This window comes from Myiozetetes cayanensis, unplaced genomic scaffold (genome assembly GCF_022539395.1).
Source record: "Myiozetetes cayanensis isolate MyiCay16 unplaced genomic scaffold, myiCay2020 scf24, whole genome shotgun sequence".
Classification (NCBI taxonomy): domain Eukaryota; kingdom Metazoa; phylum Chordata; class Aves; order Passeriformes; family Tyrannidae; genus Myiozetetes; species Myiozetetes cayanensis.
Genome location: NW_026087456.1, coordinates 2215564 through 2228850, shown reverse-complemented (window position 1 = coordinate 2228850; position 13287 = coordinate 2215564). Strand labels below are relative to the sequence as shown.

The following is a 13287-nucleotide window of genomic DNA, read 5'->3' as shown; positions in this document are numbered from 1 at the left end:
TTAAAATTGGACATGCATCTTTCTGGGGAAATATATTTATATATTTTAGGCTAGAATTCAGTGTAATACTGTTAAGGCCTAATTTTACTGTATCTTCCATTTGAGTGGATATATTACTTTGCATAAATCTACGTATGTGTTTTAATACCTTAAGGAATCAAAGACCCCAAAGGAATGCTTTTGTTATTTGCTTTTAATTTTTGGCTGCTATAATGAGTCATTCTCATTTTTTATTGTAATTTGACTTTTAATATCATATCCCATGACTGCTTCAGCCTCTCTGCATTTGGTGTGGGTGTAAAGCAGAAAGCAAATACAAGTGTTATTTCTTATTATCTCCAACATTTTCAGGAGAAATTAAAAAAATTAGGATTATCTTAATGTTGAACATACAGTTCCCCCTCCAGTGGTATTTTCTGGCAATTTCAGATGAACAAACAAATCAAAAAAAGCACGCCATTTACCCCATGTGCAGCAAATACTCCTTTGGAACTGTTATTGAACAAAATTAGATTCTCTCTAATTCAAGCAAAAAATCTACATGTCATGAAAATGACTACAGAGAATGTTGTGAGTTTAAAAGGTTTTATTTAATTGAAGTAGTTAATATTTCCTGTCTTTAAAGAAAAGAGGCTTCTGACCACTCAAACTTTCCAAAGCTATTAGATACTAAAGAAAGCCACTGCCAAATATTACTTTAAAAGGGAAAAAAAGCATCATTGTCTCCTTGTTGTAGAGTTAAACTAGAGTGGTTTGTTTTATAATTTAAACATTTAGCCATACTTCAAGTATAAAATTAACTCTACCATACTAGTTATTTGGAACCTTAAAATTCAGTGGTCTAAGGGCATGTGTTCTCCATACGTATGTTATTCCTAAATGGCCAAGTTGCCATCATCCCCAAAAGGAATGGTGGAAATCCAGACAAAATGCTGTAGAAAGACATAAAAAATGTTAAGAAAGTGGTCTGGGAACAAATGATCTCAATCTTTTACATGTGTTCTCATTTTCATTGCTCTTAACTGAAATAAGGAGCACAGGATTAATCTGAAGCCTGGCTGACCTGGTGTCCCACAATTACATCACCTCCAGCCCGAATTTTGTGCTCATTACTGAAGTGGCAAAGGCTGCAAATCCCACTGATCTATTATTGGAGTAGGTAATGTGGGGGGAGGGTGTCCAGGTATAGTATAACCTGGGCACCCTCTTCTGGATATTCAAGAGGTAGAAACTCTAAAGTAGGTCGATTGCTTAGGATACAGTCTGCATGCCCTGTATTACAAATATACTTACCTCTGAAACACTTATTTAAATTATTAGTGGGTTTGCCTCTCTGTACTGAAATTGGCTTCCTAATGGCACATCTATAGCTCCTAGAGCTGGTGAGCTTTGTGCAAGCAGGCAGGTGAACTGTTCCACATTTCCTGTGGCAGAGGATGTGCTGCTACTACGTACTTGCCTGTCTTTCATCAACATGGCCAGACAACAGGAGAGGTTGTATGAAACCGTGGCAAAAAAGTAAAAGATGTGGCTCAGAATGAAATGTGAGGGAGATGTTCAGCAGGAAATGTGCTGAAAGAATCTGACTTTTAATAGGGAGGGTTAATTTCAGTTTGTCTGGTCACACTCCTGAAATGCAGAACTGCAGAGATCAGGTAAGTTAGAATCAAGAAGTTCAGATGGTCAGACCAAAAGGGAGACTTTTCACTTTGGATGGAGGCCTGATCCATCCAAACCATATGTGAAAGGCTTTTGCAATAGCAAAAAATTATGGAATCACAGGGTGGTTTGGGTTGGAAGGGACCTTAAAGATCATCTCATTTCCACCCCCTGCCATGAGCAGGGACTCTTTCCACTAGACCAGGTTGTTCAGGGCCCTGTCTAACACTTCCAGGGATAGGGCATCCACAACTTCTCTGGACAACCTGTGTCTCACCACTCTCATAGTGAAGAATTTCTTACTAATATCTAATCTAAACCTATGCTCTTGCTCAGTTATGTTTTCTTACCTAAACAAATTGTGAATAATATTCCAAAATCAAAGGCCTGGATGGAATTATCTCCAAACATGATGAAAATTCAGATCAGAAATCAAAGTAATAATTCAGGACCAACCTTAAATGTTTCTAATTTGGTTCTATCTTTATGTTCTTTATGAAACGTTTGAGTTACAAGAAAATTCCTGTTGAGAAATCATTCCAAACTGCATGAGTGTTCAGCATGATGACTGAATGATCTCACTCTGATTGTCTCTTAATTTAGTTGGGGTAGAAGATTTCAGTGCTGTGAGAGGCAAGAAACTGAAACAGGAAAGCAGTTGGGAACACGAGTGAAAGAACACAACTGCAGTGATAGAGACCAGCCTGCTGGAGCAGGTGTAAGGGGAATTCCTGTGTCATTTGGACCATTTTTGCTTAGTGTATTTTAAAAAGACTAGTAAAAAACCTTCTTATCTTGCTTTTCTGTATGCATAATTCTTCATAGAGCTTGTTATGTTGTGATAGTTTAGGGCCATACTGAAAAGAACCAGGCAACTTGAAGAAGTATGTTAGGGGGTTTTATGCTGGAAGCTGTGAAATTAATTGAGTTTGGAAATGTTTTCTGTATTTTCAGATTTTGTTTGTGAGAAGTGAATATTCCTAGAGAGACTTTTGCATCTTTGGTTTTACTTTCCCTCAAAAAACAGTTATTTAATGATAATATATTATGTGATATTTTACATTCTGTTTGAAAAGCCATCTTTTATTTAATAGTGTTCTGGCAATGTTTTTAAGATAATTTACCTAAAGTCTTTGTCACTTAATCACTCTGTTAAAATATCATGCAGGCTTCATGAATAGGGACACTCAGAAGATTGCTGAAAGTTCAAAAATGCATTTTCTGCAACAGCAGCTATAATAGAGCTGCACTTGGAGAACATTTTTCCTCCAATGTCTTGTTTTTATGCAGCTTTTATGACCTTAAGAGAAGATCTCAAGCTGATCCACAGCGATAAGATTATTTTCCTCCTCATAAACATGGTACGTAAGACTGACTACTCTGATTTACTGAAATCACTGAAAATGTCTTCAGTTACTTCATATTGCAGATAAAAGCTGGGCAGCAGGAAAAGTCTTCCCCTTGTTTTTATCTGTAGACATTAGGGCTTCCTGGAAGATGCCAGACTGAAATGGTTTGGATGTGAAAAGTGACATTTGGTTATTATCCAAACGTAGCAAGCCATTATCTAAATTGTTCTTTTTTGGGGGTAGAATGAATGCTGGAATCTTAGTAATTTCCTTTCCAAGCCCACTGAAGTGGACTAAGTTTTGGACTAAATACTGTTGTGAGCAGATTGGAGACCCAGATAAAAGGAATTAAGAAGAGAGGTTGCTCTGGCTGTTCATCTCTGTAATGTGTGTATTTGAAATTTGGAAGTCTGCTGCTCCAGATTGTCTGCTTTTTTTCCCAGGCACAGTCATTCTTAAGTCCCCTTTTAAGTTGCTCTCCTCAGCAGGTTTTCTCCTGCTTGCTAATTGCCAACAGTGAATAATCTACAGAGGTAAATTGATGAGGAAGAAAAGGTTTCCAAATGGAAGTGGCTAAAAGAATTTCAGCTGTGGGGGGGCTGAAAAGAAAGGCCAAAAGCTTTTGGCGTTTTACTTTCTTCATCTTTTTGTTACAATAGGGAAAAGATCTTTTCCTGCTAATTCTGTTGACAATGATCTGGCACCTTGAGAACTATTTCTGTGGAGTCTTGTAGTCCCAGCTCCATAAACAGACAAGAGATCAATAGCTGAATAATAGTTGAAAATAAACATGGTGACTACAGCTTCTAGATTCATGTTAAAGATTATGTATTTGAATTTTTTTTTCCAGCTCTGAATAACAGTCTAGCTTGAGCAGAATTGTACAGTCCTATTGGTGTGGATCAGCAAGGACAAATGTTTTACAGTCTCATTTCTTTTTCCCTTCTGACTGTGCTAAATAAAAGATATCTGCAATATAGAGTGATAGACCTGAAAAATAATTGTAAATAGCAAATCATCTGCTGGGAGAATTTCTAACAGTTTCTGCGTTCTTGACCCTCTCTTAGGTAATACCAATGTATCTATTAACTGAAGTCACAGGCCAAATTGATGCTGCTCTAAATTAAAACAGCATTTGGTTGCACTGGCCTGACAGGTTTACTCTGTGCCACAGCATTAAAACAAAGTATACTAAATTTTAAAGAATTTCGGAGGGAAACTGATGAGACAGGTTGTTTTAAGAGAATAGTCTAGGTCATCACATTTTCTGTATTTCCAACGTGTTGTTACATGTATATGGATCAATATTTCTCTTGAAGCAAGAATATTAACCACAGTTACTGAGGAGACTTGGAGCAACACCAGTTTAAACCAGGCTCCTTGTTTAAAATTGTAAGATAGGAGTCCCGAAGGAACCCTAGGAGAATATGGAATAAATGTAGATATGTACTATTCTATTGTAAGCAACACTTATGAAAACATTATCAATTGTTGAGTCAGGTTTCATTGTATTTTTAAAATGAATTGAAGAAACAACTGCAGGAATGAATTGAAGTTCAAAATATATGCTCTCCAGCAGATAATAAGAAACACTAGGAAGCACACTCTTCTAGTACCCACTAAGAAGGTTTTTGATAGTTTTTCAATTAGCATGTGAACTCACAAGAAATTCTAGGGACAGAAAGTTGAATCCAGTTTCAGATGAAAAAAGATACGTTTATAACATAAGATGTAACTAATTACTGAAACAACTATTGGGGATATTTCAGCTGAGGTCTTGAAACTCCTGGAGACACGTCTCACCTAAATCAGACATGGTAGATTCTTTGCAAGTCTCATAGGAAGTCAGTTTCTGACATTCAGAGCTTTCTGTGCTTTTCTCAGCATAGCTGTGAAACTTTTTCCATGCATTTTCCCTGTTCTAGTCTTAAATATTTTTCCATGATGATCACTTCCTTTTCTGCAAGACAAAAAAGCTGAGCTGTTTTAACTCTTTCACTACAATGAGAATGAAGTCTAGATTTACTTTTTTTTTTTTTTTCCCCCCTTTCCTGGGTTCCTTTTAATTTTCCACACACATTTGGAACTGTTTGTATGATTCAAAATAAGGCACTGGTAAGTGTTTTAATACAGGTCATATCAGCAGTGTGTGTACATTCTGTGTTAAATTCTCCTTTATTTTTTGTGTATTCAAAGACATCATTAGACCTCTAAAAATGTCAAGTTTATGTACTGGTATGCTTATAGTTACTTATGTGCTTATTGTTGATGACTCTTAAATCCCAAGGAAACTCAGACCATCTTGAATAGGAAAAGAGAATGCCAGTGTTTTCTCCAAGATCTCAGAGTGAGAATGGCACATTTAATTGCAAATGCAATATGTGTTTTGTCATTCAAATGTACTAGATTGTTTTAATGCAAAATAAGTTTTAATTCTTGTTGATATAGGTTTCCAAAGGGAAGATGAAGAATAGCCATAGTAAGATGTGAGACACATTCTTTTTATGTGCTCAGAAGTGAACTAGAAATAACACCTAAGTAAGGGAATTATTTATAGAAAGCAGAATTTGAAGAGAAATGCCAAGAGATGTCAAAACTGATTGAAATATGCAGTCTTGACAGTCCTGAAATTCATAGTCTGACTGCCTGACAGACAGAATTTGTGCATGATGCTTTGTTTCCTTCAGCCCCTACCTTTGGCTATCAGGGTGGTATAAAGGGGTAAAGGCAAATAAGAATCTAAGAACCACTTGTTGCCTCTCCTTCCCTCCCTAAGTCTTGCACAATGTGTGCTATTAACCACCCTGATGCAGCTGAAATGAAACGGCTCATTCTCTCTCTAGTGGAAAAAAAAAAAAGAGCAGTTTAAATTAGATTTCCAAAAGATCAAATTAGACTATTGTCCTACAAAAAGCTGGTTCTTGATCATGATGCTGAATAATGATTGCATTCTCATTTTAACACTTTTCCCGACAAACAAAGGCATACAGAGAAGAAGCACTGGGTAGGAATGATATACAACCAGCTCTATTCTCCTGTCAGGGTACAGGAGTACTATGTGTTTGCACTGAAAGCTTTGAAGTTACACTATTATAAAAAATGTATAACAAAAAAAGAACGAGATACAGTAGTCTTTTCATTATAGCCATAGATTAATCATCATTCTGTGACAGTGGCCACATAACTTCAGTGTAACTGAGGCATATTATATAAGAAGCCTTGCAACACCACTGAAAATATAAATATTATTATACTGCATTATTAGGTTTTTATCTACTGCATTATTCTCCTTTCATGAAAAGGCAAACTGTTCCTACAATAGCTAACTGACCTATTTAAAGTATCTTCAGACATACATCTGAAACCAGATCTCTGATCATCTTACCCTGATGTCTGCATAAAGACCAATAAAATTACTTTCTTTTCTACAAAAAAGAAAAGTAAATAGGCTTTGCACAATGACATCTTATGTAGCTCCATATAAAGGCTTTGTCAGGTGTAACACTGTTGGGATTCTCTCTTATTCGGGACCCATTATAATCCAAATCATTTGGAGAAACTTATATGAAAGTAAGATACATGCCTTGTGCTTGTTGTCCCATAAACTTTAGAGGAAAACTATCTTAAATAAAAAATAGAAATTAGTTTTATTCTACAGTTTTAATTGATATATAACTCTCAGAGAGAGACAGAAAAATAAGCCCAGAAATGTATTAGGAAATATTAATCTGATTTCATTACTCTACATTTCAAACTGGTATTTTCAAAGAATATCAGTTATCTGCTCATAACCACTTCTTAGAGTGGAAAAGTACATTCTTATAATAAAAGCAAATTTAGGAGTAAATTTGCAGAAGAGATTTTTGTACTGATTTGGTGCAAACAAAAGCGAAACACTTCAATATTTCAATAATAATCAGAAATACCTTTCCAGTTTCAAGACCTAAATATGTAATCAATTTTATCTTTCTTTAATTATGTTTCACAGCATAACCTTCTGCTGACAGACTACTCAAGGCTTATGTCAATCAGAATAATAGGTTGCACATGTTATTGATGTAGCCATCACTTCGAGGAACTGAGCTTATGGTTTTATTAGATTGTTTTCAACAGTTCCTTTTGTACAAGCTAATTCTGCAGATCTAAACCAATATGGATCATGTACTCTTGAGATGTGTAATCGTTTCACCTTCCTTTTAGCCATCTACGATCATCAATTAAAATCATGGAACATTCAATCAAATGCATTGTGCTGGATGCATTAAAGATAGAAGGGTGTGAATTAAGAAAGAGCATGTATATGAGACAGGTTTACACTGAGTCATTTTAGCTGATAAGTGATCCCTTAAAGCTTTCCTGTAGAATTTTTGACTCCAAATCACATGGATTTTGTTTCTTCCATTCAGTTTCAATACATGTCTGCTAATTAAAGAACTCGACCAGGTCCTTCATGGTATGAACTTTCCATAAAATAACCTTCAGACTTTCCATAAAATAACCTTTTTTTAAATTTGAATGAAACTGTCTTAGTTAACGTTTGAAAGTCCTTTCTTTAATATTCAAATACTAATTCAGCGCCCAATAAATTAGAAATAGTGAGACTTTGCTTTCAGTGCATTTTCTCTCTCCCCTCTGCTTTTAACCTTTCCCAGCTGTGTGCTTCTGAATAGGCATTTCCATTTTTGCATTATGGATTCATGATCCTTAGCTCTTCATGTGCACACATTTCCATCCTACAGCATTTACTATTTGCCCACAGCATATTTCTGCTATACAGAAGTGGTCAGTAATATCTAAGGGTTAGTACTCAGTAAATAAATTCTAATCCTCTGAGGTGGACAGGAGGCTGCCAAATTACATGAGCTGAAGCTGTTGTTTATGTTGAAAGCATGTACTGCAGTACTGTGCTGCTCAGTGAACCTAAACCCCTGGAAAGTATCAGTAGTCCTTCAGGCTCAGTTATGCAAAAGGTCAGATTTATACCTGTATTTAAAGTTAAGAGATACAAACACCTGACTGGCTCTGTTGGGAACCAAAGAGGCCAAGAATCCAAAGCAATGACAATTCTTCTTGCCTGATTTTAGCAGTGTTTCTGCCATAAATCTCAACTTATATGTTTTTTCTCATATGAAGTTTCTGGGGGGTTTGACAGGTGACAAAAAGGTGAATATTTTTTTTCCCATGTTTCCTATGATTAATTTTCTTTTTTTTTTCTTTTTTTTTTTTTATTTTAATAGAGTGGAGTAACAGTGGAGTTTCTGCCTCCTAACTTTGTAATACAAACTGGTGAATCATCACAGATCTTTCAGTGTTACCTTTAGGGAAACAGGGAACTACTTTCAAAAATCTCCTGTTATAGGTAAGTAATTTGACTTCTTTTACCCATAAATCATTCTTTTTTAGAATATAAAATTAAAGAGTTTTCTTGACATATACCTACCCTTACCTAGAAAGAAAACAAAACTGAAAGACACTTCTTTTATGTTTGCTGTACTAAACTTCGCATGTCTTTTCAAAGTTAGATGCGTACAAGCTTTACCTTAGTTTAAAATAAAAATAAGATAAAGAAAATACAAAGCTTTCCTGTGAAGCACTCTGGAACTGAATTTCCTTCTTTGCACTTAGTCTAAAATGCTGATGAAAAGTCAAGTAGATGACATGTGTCTCATCTGTTGAATGTGAAGCTCTTGACAATCGGAATCTTCTCATGTGATAGTCTGTAGGTTTAGTTTGAACCATACTTTCTGTTAAGTTCAGAAAGACCTGAACTTATTGTACTTCTGAAACACAACAGAAATCATATGTAAATGTTTGAATTGCCTTCCAGCTTGGTGTTGCAGCATTTTAGTGAAGTCAGTCCCACCAAAATTATTGACAAAGCTCTATTGATGTAAAAAAACTTTTAAATTTTTACATTGCATTGTTTTTACTTTACTTACTGTTGCTCCTGTTTTACCGAAGTATTGGTGTTAAAGGAAAGAGATTGACAACAGTCAGAGAATCAGAAACTGTCTTACTTTTCTACCTTGTTAGCTTCAGCAGAATAACTACAAAAGCATTGGGAATAGATGCATATTGCTCACAGATTTGCTTAATATGCTTCCATCTTGTAACTCGTTCTGTTGTATTTCTGCATAACATTATTCACATCCACCAAGGTTATTCCATAGGCACCTAATAGTAAAGTTTGCATTCAACCTGCTGCAACATGCCCTATCTCTTATAAACACCTTATAGTTCAAAAGAGTATCTTATATTTTGATCCTTGTAAAAGGTTTGGTTGAGGAATAGTAATTGGTTCAGAAGAATGAGAATATACTCTGGCTACCAGACCTACTGGGAACATATCATATGAAGTTACATTTCTATAAATTTATTCAATCTCAGTTTCTTTATCAAAATTCACTTGCTTTTCCTTATAGTCAAACACAGGCAGCCTTTCTGATGTTTTAGCTCCCCTATTTAAAAAAGTAAGGTTTTTGAAAATGCCTTTCCATATGGTATTGCAAGTTTCCTAAATAGGTCAATTTTCATAGCTATTTTGTTGAAAAGAAATCAAAACTAGTACTGAATTCAGAGAACCAAAATAGGTCTGTGTACTTGACAACTGAGAGGACAGCAAAGATCTGTGAAATGTATCAGGGGTAGTAATTGCTATTTAAGTTATTTTGCTTCTTGTTAGTTAGTGGAGTTGTTTCCTACAACTGTAAAAATATTATGATAACCAGGCAAGGTAAAAGTTGTACTGAGAATGTGCTCTTTTCTTTTTCTCTAGTCATTTGATAGGTGTAATACATTCTAAAGAAGAGGCAGAACATTTTGTTTATACAGTTATGCTTATTTTAATAACTTGCACTGCTATTTTAGGCCTGTTCAGTACAAAATCAGACTAGTAAAATATAGATTTTTTTTCTTTTTTAAAGCTCAATAAAGACAACTTGTATATTGCAGGATCAATGCCTTGCTATAAAGAAAACTAAGAGGGATGAAAAATTGGAGAGCAAGATGGGTGAAAGCAAAAGTGAGATTGTCAGGTAGGAACATACTCTTGAAATATTTTAATTACTAAGTGTGTGCTAGTTCATAGAGCATCCAGACAATGTAAAAATAAAGTGGTTGTTCAGAGTTACTTATTCCTGTCATGCTGCTTTTTCTATTGAACAGAATTTTTAATTAGCTTTGTAGGTTTTGCATGATTTGTAGTGGCCCTACAATGTCCATACAATGCTGGTTTCAGGATATCCAGGTCATTATTTTATACTTTCATCTATCTTTTGACAACATTCAAGATAAAGTTTCCCAGAACATTTTCTCCAGAAATGCTAGCTTCCAAATTGGAGAGTTTTATGGATCCCAAGCACAGCTGTAACATAAGGAGAACCACAAATCTGAAATTCTGCAAGTCACGGTGCGCTTTATCAAGAATAAAATTGATTTTATGTACCAATCTTTAAGGAATTTTCAGCATAAGCTATTTTATTCTGCTTCAGAGATTTGTAAGGAAATTGTACTTTTCCTACTTTAAGAACGCTGTAAGCACAAGTAATATGAAAAGTGAATATGGGGTTGGATTTGAGAGTAAATGAGGTCTGCACAAATTGAGACTGGTGTTTGAAACTGAGGTCTGGGGTCAGGTGGAGTTCCTGCTTGCTTCTGTTCTTTGTAGGTAGTCATTAAGCCAAAAATGAAACACACTAGGTGTAGAGTAAATGAAAATTATTTGATTTTTACTTCAGTGAAGCTTGTGCATAACATGTGTTTTATTTTTACATAGCATGTCTTGGATTGTGTTCTTGATGAGTACTAGAAAAATATACAAAATAAAGAAATGAACTGCTAAAGAAATAACTGGATATTCATATTTTTGGAAAGTCATACTGCACTAGTTCATTTAAATACAACTAAAAGACATATTGAAGACAGCAAGAACCGATTGGGTTCTAAGCATATGTAGCTATGTGGGGTGTAGTTACAATTCACTACTTAGAGCTGCATCTTTGACTCACAGCAAGAAGGCAGTGTAGTAATGTGTTTATACAAAGCTTTAGACTACCTTCATTGGAGTCAAAAAACTTACACTTTTGAGAAACCTTGTAGTTTTCCTAAAGCACTTACTGTGGAGTTTGGATCTTAAGTTCCTAAATACACTGTATGTGATCAATACTCATATTATATTCCTTTGAGAGATAAATAATTGTATTTTACTGAGTCTCATTGCCTTTCTACATTACCTTCTGCCCTTCCAGTGTGCAGTATTGCTACTAGGTGGATTCTGAATTTTCTTTATCTTTCAGGTAAATCTGACAAATTCTTCTTCCTTGTTTTAAATAATAAGTTGTATTTTGAGTAGTCTACGACTTCTCCTATATGTGATGTTTAGCTTTTGTAAGTCTTTCAAAACTGGGGGATTTTTATGGAAAACACATTTATTTTTCCCTATATTTACTTCAACTGAACATATTTTATTTTGCCAACCAAAAGATGAAAACTATCCACTTAAAATGTCAGATATTTGGCTTCATTTTCTCAGAGAACTGGTTTAAAACTGCCTTCAGTCTTGCCTGAAATGAGAACCTCCGAGGCACCTTGATGAAGAAACCTGAAGAAAAGGTACATGGATGGTGAATTTCCATTACTCTGTATCCTGGATTGGTCCTTTGGTACACGTGGAAGCATCACACTCTGAACTAGGTGTCACGATGCTGAGCAGCGCTCAGGTTAAATATGAGACTAGAAAACCCAAATGGAGATTTTTGGCCAGGTCTCCCCTTTCAGAACTCAGTGAAGGTCTCATTCAGCACAGCTGCAAACACAGGGTTTGCTTACTTGGTGTCTCCCGCTGTCCCTGGCTGTGCCTCAGGCATTGCTGCTCCCAAGGGTGCATCCGAGCCCTGGTGAGTGCCCATCCCTTCAGCTTGGCACTGCCCTGGCATGGTGTGACATGTCTGCCTGGTGAGGGGGTGGGAATAGTGTTGGTCCCACTGGGCGGAACTCCGAGCGTTTCACCCCTATTTGTGTTGCCTGAAAATTTTAGCTCACTGCAACCCACCCTGTTCTTTCCTGACTAACAGTTCTCCTGATTTCAAATGAACCAGTGATCAAACAAAAGCGGGTCCTAATTACCTAGATCCCATTTTTTATCTCTGATAGAGTTTAATGGGTATGAAGTGTTACTATTGATTTCCATGGGAACAGGAAAGGGCTCGTGTTATCCAATGCATACTGAAATCCTATGACAGCTACTGGAAGGCAAAAAGACACACTAACTCTCCTTTAAATTGCAGGATGAAAATTGTGTATTAGAACAATTATGCCTCAGGGTGAATGTGTAAGTATAATGATACTGAAACTTGGCTTCTTTTCAAAATATACAAGTCTCTGACAGGTCGGTATTGAAAAGCGAGTGATTCACATACATAAAAAATAGAAGCAGAGCAAAAATGTCAAGGTGTGACAGAGGGCAAACCTAAATTACTTCCAATAAGAAAAAAAAAAAATGTTCGTTTAAAAAGAATAATTGCTGAGTCTCTTTCCAGGAATATATTTATATCATTAAAATATCATTTATGTATTAGACATAATTATAAGTTAGACAGAATAATTTTTTAAAAGGTGTAAGTATATAAAGAAGCCTCCCACTCTGCACATTTGCCACACACAGCAACAGCTTATGGAATGGAGAGTAGGAGTTAATGGTCAGTTTTTGTACTGGAAGAAAATCACCATGGAGTCCCTTGGGGCCGTATTCATCAGTGATCTGAAAAAGAGAATGAGCAGTGAAGTGACACAGTTTGCTAAGTTATTCAGGATAATGAAGGCAAGGGTAATGACAAAAAAGATGCAGAAGGTGCTCACAGGGACTGGGCGGTAAAATAGCAGAGTGAGATCCGTGTTGATATATGTAGCAGGGTAAACGTAGGAAGAAAAATAATTGCAATTTAACATACACAACGCTTAGGTACTGAATTAAGTGTTACACTGAGAATCTTATTCTTGCATATTTTTATGAAATCAGCTTAATTTTCTTCTGTGGTCAAAATCCCCAAGTATTTTTAAGAAAACCAAAAAAACAACAGAGGAATAAAAGAGCGAGCACTGTGAGCCATTACACACACAGCTGCTGTGTCACCTCTGTTTGCACACTGGGTGCAGACCCACTCCACCCTCTCAGAACAGCACAGTAAAATGTGATACCACAGGGACTGCACAGTAAAACATGGTGAGATACAGAGAGAGGTGACCAGGATAAGGAGAAGTTGGGACAGATTTTGGGCAAGTA

The 13287-nt window shown here is 35.9% G+C and overlaps 1 long non-coding RNA gene across 1 annotated transcript; it reads left to right on the top strand.

Moving 5' to 3' along the window:
• The first annotated feature begins 2949 nt into the window (after nt 1-2949).
• LOC126642640 (uncharacterized) lies at nt 2950-10006 on the top strand. Its single transcript, XR_007629494.1, has 3 exons — nt 2950-3020; nt 8246-8367; nt 9960-10006. It is a non-coding gene; the product is annotated as an uncharacterized LOC126642640 (long non-coding RNA).
• The last annotated feature ends 3281 nt before the right edge of the window (nt 10007-13287 follow it).